Below are 11528 nucleotides of genomic sequence, written 5' to 3'. Positions count from 1 at the left end.
GGTTAGAGCTGCTTGATTTAGTGCACGCAGGTTAGCATTTGACATTGTCAGTGTCTGTGCATACCTGTACCTGAACTCTTTGAGTATGTGCACAACATGCTTGGCTGATGGTCCAGCATTGAGAGTTTGTTAATCCAGACGGGGGTCAGGGTCAGTCGGCAAAGTAATGAGATCTGAAGTGAACGGGGTCAAGAGCAGACAACAATATGCCACCTCCAGCCTAGGCACTTTCAAGATCAGTCTTTCAGACATTTTAAATGCTGGGACGCCATCTACCTTCGTCATTGTTCAGGCATGATTTCTTACATTCGAATGAGAGATTATTTTATTATGAGACAAAATTTGAGAAAATGGCATGGGAGGATGTGACAAAGTGGAATGGGACTCAGAATGGAATTATAGATTTAGTTATAACACAACCAAGAACACAGACTGTGGGGTCTTTATTGTAAGGCTGAAACACTGGCCGACAGCCAGTGGCTTGACGTATGACATGTACGGTATAGGAAGGGATCTATTACTGTTTTTGTGGTAACTGGATTAGGTTTAACATTGAGTGTGGATGATACAAGGAAGGACAACTAATGTACGTGTCAGCTGAACTAGAGGACATGGATTGCCATGATCTCTTAACACACTCATGTTGGTTGAAATGGGAAGTTTGAAATTCTTCTCGTAAGGTTCAAGAGGTTAAGTGTCCACTTGTGAGAGTAGACACAAAAAGTGGAGACAGGAAGTTCCAGGAACTTTGCTCTCAACTTGTCGCAATAGCCTTGATTGTAAAGATGTAACTACAAAACTTGACTCACATTCTTATTCTGTCTGTTCAGCAACCCTGGACAAACACTGATTAAAACACGTTTAGGAAAAGATACACAGGAGCATCCGTTTAACCCATGACTAATGCTGGGATTTAAAACACTTTTGTAACATTAAAAGAGGTCCTGGTGATCTCATCCTGAGCTTCTTTTGTCTCAGTCTGGAAAGCGCTGTCATTTGAAATGGTCTATTACTTTTTTAAGTGTATGGTTTCTGATTTACGTTGAAGGAGGGAATTGGGAGCAGGTTCTTTTTAGGCCAATGATACCTGAGCAACCATCCAGACCACCCTAAAACTGCCAACTTGACCACAACAAATAAAAAACCACTCTACTCACCTTAGCAAATGCTTAGCAACATCTTAGAGACCAAATAACACCACCATGAAAACCACCTAGAACACACTAGCACACATCTAAAACATTCAGAAACAAACTCAGTTTGCTAAACTCAGTGCAACAAAATAAAAGCACCACTGTATAACAACACCAGGGGAACTCTTACCTGAACATCATGGCAGGAAGCTCTGGATGGTCAAACATATTCATCATTTTCTTCAAAACAGATTATTTTTATGTGACATTTACCATAGTCATAAACACAATAGTCTAATAAATATCTGATGCATTATGGGACACAAAAGTGGAAACACTTCAGGAATGCTGAAGTCATTATCGGATGGGTTGAATTCTACAGGATTTCTGGGAGACGTGTGTGTTGCGTTCTTTAACGTTCCACCTAGAAACAAAGATGCCGTGGCGCCAAACCCCCTCACGAAAGAAGAAAGCCGTCGTGTTTACAACTGTGAAGACCAGCGCTTATCAGGATCACCTAAACGCAGCATTTTCAAAAGTATGTGAAATATTTAAAGTTTGTGGCATAGAATCTTTAAAATACATCCGAGAGTTTTACACAATGGTCTGTTATTGTGGCAAAATGTCCACGCCTCGAAATTGAAGATGAACGAAACGAACTGTGATTGGTTGTTGGACATGTCGGTCAAACGGCCTCATGGGCGGGCCTTGGCCAACGAAAGCTGCCATGAATTTCAGACCTTCAGCTTCATTTTAAAGTCGCACAATAACTGCACATAAGCATTATATTCCGGTATGCTCAGTAAATGTTTTTGTTGCACTGGGTGATAGGACGCATTGTGGATGCATTGTTAGGCAAACACTAAAGTTGTCTCTGTAGAAATGTTCAGTGACTTGTTACTTTATTCTGTGAGTGAAAATATCCAATAAAGTACAGCTTTAGCCTTGTCTAAACTGAGTCTACTTAATTGTTTTAAACTGCTCTTTTAATTTTATTTGCATTTCTGACTTTTATCGCAAGCAAATTATGAAACATCCCACGTTAAAGGTACTGGCGCCCCAATTCTGGCCCAACAATGCTGGTGATCTTGTGATAGTGATGTAATACTTTGGCAAATGCAGCACTTGTTTATTTTTCTCCTTCGGATTCCTGTCCACTCAGTGACATCACCGCCAAAGAGGAGCCAAGGAAATTTACTGGGAGCGCATGAGTCGTCTAATTCAAATGACTCTGCAGCTGCTTTCAAGCTAAGAGAAATGAGCCATTCATTTCATTTCATTTCAAAATAAACAATAGAACAAAATAATAAAATAGCTATATGATAATAAAATTAAGTACAAAATATTGCACACTTGGCTTGCCTATACACAACTAAAAGATACCCTTTCTTGCCTGTTTTATCGTCCACTAGAAATAAATAATCCAATCCAGTCAAATCAGCCAAGAATATTACATCCTATCCCTTCAAAAAATAATAACACACTTCTCCTCCACGAGCTGGTCAGCAAACAATGCAAAGAAATTCCTAAGCAAAATAAAAAACGCTTAATATGCAATTGCTTTTTTATTAGCATCTGCCTGTGTGCACAGGTTTGTTTGCTTGTTCCCATCGCCATGTTTCACGTTACTTCCTGTACATTTTGAAGAACAAAGTTTTTGTGGTCACTGTCAGATGTCTAGGCCACATGTTTACAGATACACATTTTGGAAACGCCACCATTTGCAATATTGACCTTTTTGTCCTCAAATCACTTCTGCAATTTGTGTGTACATGTGTCCTCATCTGTGTGTCAAGGACAAGTTTGGATGTTTTGTAACTTGCACTGTTAAGTCAGTTTTGTTAGGGCAACTGTAGTTATGACAACTGTACGTCAGATAGAGGTAACCAACCTGTTAAGTCATGTTGGTTTTGATCTTTTAGCATGGCTAATAAGTGCATGCTCATCTGGGATCTGACTGTGCAGGACTCCAGGGACAGGTGTTGGATGACATTCAGGGTTGGTTTAGGTTTACTGATGCACACTCACCTCTTTGAGGCTGGACAGGGGAAAAAAGGAACCAAACCAAGCCCCATGTAGTGAATGTGAGAAGTCTCACGTCCACCTGGAAGACTCTCCTCCACTCCCATCCATTCCTCTCTCTCGCTCCGCCCAGCTTGTTCTTCCTCCGCTCTTCAAACTGGAGCAGTTTTGGGAGAATTGGGCGAGGCCTGGTACAAATGAGAAACAGACATCTCGTTTTTTATTGCCACTGTAAGAAATTCAAACAAACCTTAGTGTTTTATAGAATTCATCCCTTGACTAAGCTCAGAAAATGCTGAAAAATTGCACTTTGGATTAAAAAGGCTGACTTTCGTTTATCTTCCTCCATTAAATAGAACAGGGAGGACTTTTATAACTAAGTCTTAGAATTTTCAGTCATGCTTCCTTATGAAGCATGTCTTCCTTATAAAACATTTCTTCCTTATGAAACATGTCTTCCTTATGAAACGTTAACTCAAATGTTTTGAAATGTCTGAATTTTGATAGCATAGCTCACGATGTTCTTGTAAACCCTTACCAAAAAGTGGTATACTTAAAGTTTATTTTAATAAGTATACCTAAGTAAAGTTCTAGTATATTTTAAAGTATACTTTATGTATCAAGTATACAAATATCAGTGTTCTAGAAGTATATGTTGTAAGTGTATTGTTTCAATTCTCATTGGGACTAAATTGGCCCACATTCTATTATATAAAAGTATACTTTTAAGTATACTTTAAGTATAACAGTAGCAAACTTTGAGTACACTACTAGTTTAGCTCTATGTTTGTAGTTTGTACTGCAATTATACTAAAAGTGAACTTATAGGTACACTGAAAGTTTAATAATTAAATACTTTGTACACTTTGAAGTATAGTCTTAGTAAACTACTAGTTTAGTAGTTTATATGGCAAGTATACTCATAAGTTTTCTTTAAGTGAACCTTACATCATACTTTAAGTATACTACTATGTCCCTATTTAGGTTTTAATTTGTATATATTTTGTTGTATGAATATTTGAACATACAAAATGTCTAAAGAACAGAATCCACTTGTAAACAAAAACATTTTGCTCATTGTAGTTTCATAAATTTTTTTTAAACACTTTAATTTTGGTAAGTTTCATTAAAAAAAAATTAAGAAATAACATTTTGAACAAAAAGCTGAAAAAAGACTATGAATTTGATTCAGAATGATAATCAAAACGTAGACAGAGTCGGTCAACATCCCAAAGCTTCATCCGTCAACATTTTATTCCATAACATAAGTTTTGATGCTGTTTCATGTCAGATGATAGTGTTAGATTACATGAGTAAGTATCTGTTGTTTCATTTTTCTTCTTCACTTGTGTTTTTTGGAAATTCTGTACAGAAGATGTGTTCTAGCGCCCTCTACAGTATACCAATGAAAACACAGATTCTAGGAGTATAGCTCAAATATATTTAGAATTTTTCTAAGTACAAGTCAAGTATACTTAAATGTTATTTTCAGTATATTTTTGACGAGTACATAAAGCCCATTTCCGAGAAGTACATAAAAAGTAAACTAAACATTTTCCTATTTTTAGTTTTAAAGAAGTATAGTAATAGCACACTTGAATAAACTTTTTATAAGGGAAGTTATAATTTTTTATAAGGGAAGACACACTTGAGATTTTTGGGGTCATTTTCTAAGATAAAATGGAGAATAGAATAGAATAGAAGAGAATCCAAATATTCTAATTTTTGAACTGCAATATTACCTGTTCAATAGCAATATTCTCTATTAATATTCGATAGATAGATAGATAGATAGATAGATAGATAGATAGATAGATAGATAGATAGATAGATAGATAGAACATTTCAATGTTGTATTCTCTAAGTCTGTGCTTCAGTGGGAATGAATAGTGGGCATCATGAAAGTGAAAGCATGGTGTAGGGTTTCCATGGAAATTCTGAAAGATGCCAAGTTAACTAAACCAAGGACAGTCACTTCTGCACTCGGTCACACTATTACTGTCACGTCAGAATATTAAACAAAGAATGCAGAGTAAGCATTTCTTTTCTATTTGTGTGTTCATGTTGGCAAATATGAGCATGCATGTGTGAAAGGGGGTTACAGTCGGCGAGACAGAAAGTGAGTACGTGAGTCCTAACACAGCATACTCTGGGATTAATTATTCAGCCGTGAACGAGGGATAAAGAGAGAAAAAAGGAGGAGGAGCAAATGTGAAAGAGAGCAGCGTGCCACATGAGGAGAGTAGTGCCAGTTTGCCATCTCAGACGATATCTTAATACCCCACGGATGCGCTGACTGAAACTAGGATTTTTCCCTTTTCATTCTGGGTATTACACAGATTTCTGTTATTCTTTGATAGGTATCGCTTTAATTATGGCCACAAAATTAGACTTTTTTTTATTTGTATTACTTTTATAATGCGGTGCAAATTCTATTGTCTCAGACACCGATATTTAATCATACAATTAGAAATATATCTTAAAATATTAACGTTTTAATTAATAACATTTAAACCATAACACTTTAAACCATCATTCAAACAAAGACTGAAGCAATCGCAGACAACTTCAATACGCAATGCTATGAATTCATTTTATTGCTGTAGGCTGAGATATTTTTATTATAAAATGTAAAAATATCATAGAATATAAACATTTTGAAAAATAATAATAATAATAATAATAATATATATATATATATATATATATATATATATATATATATATATATATATATATATATATATTACTTTTTGCATTAGCATGAGACTAGTGTGATTAAATAACTTACAAACATTTAATTCATTAATCATTTAATACCTCATAATTTTCATTTTAAACATTTGCTTCCATTATAAAGGTATTTCTGTAAGCTTGAATTTAGTTTGTTGTGTGGTCAGACAGTATTGTACTTATATTGAACGAGAGTCTGAAGCTGAATTATAATATTTTAGTTGAACAATTAAAAATGAAGTAATTTTATAATGAAATAAAATATGTTGAAGTAACTGAACTGAAGAAAACTGAAAGAATATAAAGCTAAATAGAATTTTTACAAATCTAATAAAAATGCTAAAAAGCACAGCTACTTCACACTAAAACAATAATAATAAAAAAAACTGAAAATCTATATAAATAAAGGCCTATTCAAAATAGTAACAAATACTATATAAATATACTAAAATTAACAAACTCTGTGACACAGATAATAGAGTTTTAATGAAAATTATTATTTTTTTTTTTATCTTTGATAAAATTACACAGGTAGGTAGCTTCTTCTTGCAGAGCACGTAGCACTGCTGTCATTTTATGCCTGGTGACGCAGGTAAACCTGTGTACCATGGGTCAGCTTTGACTGACAGGATTAGAAACTGGCCTTCCTGTCCTTACAAGATCTATCAAAAGATCTGACTCAGGGTTTAATGAGAAACCCCTGACCCAAATGAACTTGGTGCGTCATCATGACGTAAATTTACACTTTTCCACATATAATGCATAGCATGTCACTTTCAGCTGCAAAAAAAGGACTAAGCATGGTTCTTTTCCTCTTCAAAAGCATGCATTCCTCAATTGGCTATTTACATGATTAAGTAAATGAGACACCATGGGAACGGATCCATAGTCTGTGCTGCGTGTGTATTTGCCAGTAATGCTAAGTCACCACAGTGAACTATAATCCCAGAGAATTAAAGCTCTATTTAAAGACACAGAGTTAAGCAGGATCATGTCAAATCAGCCAGAACAACAATTATGCATTTATTTTAGCGCTGCCAGACAGTAATAAATAAATTAAATTTAAGTGCTTAAGAGAGAAATAACATTGATGGCTATGACACGTGTGTGAACAGAAGCTAAAATGCTCAAATACTTAACTTGTCATCATTCTTTGTGGCTAAATCCGAAATACACATGCGAAATGCTAAGTTCTGTTATGAAACTCTAGATGGCACAGGCTGATGGGTCCTTAACGCAAACTGACGATAGGCACAGTGTTAAGCTACTTGGCAAAAGCTGATTGGTTAATGTTACATATTTAGTTAATGAGCTTGCTGCTTTGTGGCTGGTTAGCATTTACTAAACAAACACAGTATGTACCGTGCTTTCAGAGTTCCTCAAAACCCTCACCTTCCCTAGCTCCACCTGTATAGATCTGCTATAGGTCATTTTATACGCTATTTGTGCAGCAGTAGTGTTTCTTAAGAACTCAAAGCATTGTATTGATGTATGTATCGGCAGTAGCAAGTTTCTGTATTTACTTTGCAGCAATATTCTACATCAACAGCAATAGCTAACAGCAGCAGCGTCGTAGATCTATTCCACCAAGACCAAATACATTAACACTGTCATATCCATTACCATGCTCAAATTTTCAGAGAGTTGTCATGATAGAGCTACGTCTTTCACCCCACAATCCTGTGGGGAGCATTTACACGACACCGTTTTCAACTAAAAATAGATTTTTTTCTTCAAGTGTTTTTGCAGTTAGTTCAAGTTCGAGTTTTTGAGAACCATACCATTATAGTCTTTGTTAACCTCGAAAATATGAATATGTGAGAACAGTGTTGTCATGCACATGCATATTACATGTTCACACTATATAAATACCTATACGCACGTAGTGTCAAATACTGGCCAACTTTTTAACACCAACTATATTTTTCTAGTTCCATGTGATTGGCGTCGTTACGGAAATGCTACATGCTAAGGTGTCCCGAATGTTCTGGGCTGTGTTTCCCAAAAGCATCATTAGCTTTAAAAACTTGAACTCCAAGGCACTTAAATTGTATAGTGAAAATTTCGCAACGCATAGATGTACCTCTCAACAAAAGAGTTTTAAAGGGGGGGTGAAATGCTCGTTTTCACTCAATATCCTGTTAATCTTGAGTACCTATAGAGTAGTACTGCATCCTTCATATCTCCAAAAAGTCTTTAGTTGTATTATATTTATAAGAGAAAGATAGTCTGTACCGATTTTTCCTGGAAAAACACGAGCGCCTGGAGGCGTGACGTGTGGGCGGAGCTAAAGAATCACGAGCGCGAGTAGGCTTTTGCATTGAGAGCGTTTGGAAGCGGTCACATTACCGTGAGGAAAAAAACATAATCCAAAACAAACCATGGCTAACAGTCAGATTCAGCCGTATATTTATGATCCAGAATCAGATCCAGAGGCTGAAATTTAACAAGTCACATCTAACCATCTAACGTCACACAGACCCATACTCGAAAAAAACTTTCCGAAACTTGTGACAAACCGGAAGGAGTATTTTTGGAACAAAAATACTCCTTCAAACGTACAACTTAATTTTTGAAACTTTGTCCATGTTTAGCATGGGAATCCAACTCTTTAACAGTGTAAAAAACTCAGTATGCATGAAATAGCATTTCACCCCCCCCCCCCTTTAATAAAGTCAGTGATGCAATAAAGGCTTTTTAACTTTTAACTATACGATTCAAGTGCCACACATACGATTTATCGAATAACCATTGTCTAGATGGCATTTTGGTATATGAAATAAGTAGGGCCGGGACTTTAACGTGTTAATTGAGATTAATTAATTACACAAAAAATAACGCGTTAACTAAGATTAATTAATTACAGAAAAAAAATTCCCGCATTTTTAATAACTTATTTTTGCACCGCGGAACGTTTCTCACTGGATGAGTTTCGGCGGGACCGACTATACTGGAGCACCAACTAGCGTTCGCACCATAGACAGTAAAAGAAATGGACACAGCGACCCCATTGGAACTCAATTGAGACAAGTGAAGCCCATTTTTAGCGTTTTTAGCACTTCCGTTTCTGACGCGCAGACTCAAACGATGCTTGACGACGTCAGCAACCTGTCTGACAGATGTAAATCTTCTAAGTGGCTGTGCGTGCAAACTGCCATCGTTAATCTTGCAGAGACGGCGAGCTTGAGCGGGGAGTTCTTTGTCGTGAGTGAGCAGGAGTAAGTATTCTGATTAATTATTTTGTACAGTATTTTAAAATGTAACGCCAGTACGCCATATTAAGTTAATTGCCTGCGAGCTTCTCCTCCTGTCTGTACGGTAATGCGACAGAGAGAAGAGTGGTTATGACGCAATCGTTAGCCTATTTTTTACAAAAACTGTTTATACGGGGCCATAATGTAACACAGAAGGTAATGGAGCCCTTTATACATTGTCGTGTATCTTTAGAAATAAATAATGGACAAACGGAGTCTTTAAACGCCTCAGATGTAAAGTTATTCGCTGTCAAAGTGACGCCAAAATGAATGGGAGTCAATGGGAATGCTAACGCAAGTGAAGTTCTGCTAAAAGATGGCAGCCCCCACCCGACTTCAACTTCCGGTCGAGTTCCTTGCCCCCTGGTTCGCACTTCGCACATCACCACAGCACACATCGAACCTCAAGTATCACCTCAACGCAAAACATATAGCAGCTACCGTGGACTTTACACTTTATGTTGAACTGTGTATTATTTTGTTGGTGCAACTGGCAGTTTATGTTAAACTCATTATTTTTTTGGCCAAGGTTATTGAGAGTTGGACTTAGTATGTTATGGCCTCTGAAGCAACAGAGAGATGTTTTCTAATAGTCAGGGTTTCCAATGTTCTGAATGTAATTGACAGTATTGTGTTTTACTTAAAAAACACTTTACAGAAGGTTCCAGCACCTATAAGCTACCTGAATTTCTGAAATGTACTATTTCTAAATTGTTTCTAAATATGCTATTGCTACACTTACTGGCAAAAATTTCACTAATTTTGATTAATTAATTACAAAGCCTCTAATTAATTAGATTAATTTTTTTAATCGAGTCCCGGCCCTAGAAATAAGACATTTATTGACTTAATCAGGCAATTTTTAACATGAAGATTTGAATTCTTAGGTTTTACGAGCATTCAAGAGATGTTTTGACAATGATAAACATACTAGATAACTCACGTTCAGTACACCTTATAAAGGATCAACTATACTTTTAGCTACATTCCCTCTCTGTCTCTGGCCAACTGGATCTTAAATGTGACATTATGGTTTTCCATAGACCAATATATCCAAAACAACCTCCTCATGGGAACTTCATAATGTCTGTCTGACTTCATAATTTTGGTCTGAGCAAATTTGGATAAATGGGCATTAATTATCTCAAATGATTTAACGAGCAAAAGCTGGCAAAGTGATCAGAGTCGTCTTTGTTTTTAGAGAATGAGTGAAGTTTCTTGCCCATTGCTCATTTATGTAAGCTCTGCCCACAGGAAGCTGTGTGGTTTCATTGTTATTATCATGACCCTGATCCAGCTTCCTTCAGTCTCCAGCTGTGAGAAAACAGTACAAGAGTCTTGCCCATTTTGTGAAAAACAAAACTTCAAAAAGAAAGAAACTCAAACTTTCCAACATCAACATTTTGAAACTAAGACTTTTAGCACAGACTGTGTGTGCACTTGAAGCCTTCTCTTCCTGCAAAACCAAAATATATAGTGCCTCGCACCTCTGAGTCAGTCGTATCTGCGCTGGATAAAATTACAATATAAACTAGAAAATATAATTCCCTCAGACTACTCAAGTTTGTATTGTTACATAAACATTGTTCAGAATTTCTGTCAATTCTGTCAACCTTTCTCACAAACATACAAAGCATTCAAGCACATTTGAAAACATCATATAGGCAGGCTGGATAGTGAGCTAGCCTAAAATGGAAAGAAAATTATGCTCATCATAATATTTTATAGGCTTATATTTGGTCAAGTGGTTAGTGAGTTTGACTCCTAACCCTAGGGTTGTGGGTTTGAATCTCGGGCCGACAATACCATGACTTAGGTGGCCTTGAGCAAGGCATTGAGCCCCAAACTGCTCCCTGTGCGCTGCAGCATAAATGGCTGCCGTGTGTGTGTGTGAATTCTGAGTCAACATACTTGGATGAATGTCACGTCACTTCATAATGATAAACCACTATTATTTCAAATATGCATTCTACATTCCACAATCAAGAGCTGCTTTACAGATGATGAAAACCAATGGAAACAGCTGCTGGGACATTTCCATACCGTGCAGGATAAGCCGACTGTATCCATCTGCACATGAATACCTGGGGGCGTCGAGTTTGTCTCATGTGACAAGCTGGAACATCGATGGCCTGATTGACTTCACACTGATCTGATTGCAGAGTAGACTGATGTGTGTGTGTTCTGCATCCCTTCAGCCTGAAGCTCACAACATTGAGCCATAAATAACCATTAGAGCTTGCTGATAATAGTCACACACACTCCTGTTCCACACTGTCATTTACTAGCCTACATGCTCATTTTAAATCAAGGGATTGCTATAATTAAGTATATTTTAGGATTTTACATCATTTCATTTGAAAAAGTTAAGGCTGATTAAAAAATC

This window comes from Carassius auratus, chromosome 4 (genome assembly GCF_003368295.1).
Source record: "Carassius auratus strain Wakin chromosome 4, ASM336829v1, whole genome shotgun sequence".
In the NCBI taxonomy this organism is placed as follows: domain Eukaryota; kingdom Metazoa; phylum Chordata; class Actinopteri; order Cypriniformes; family Cyprinidae; genus Carassius; species Carassius auratus.
Note: the sequence above shows the minus strand (reverse complement) of the source record.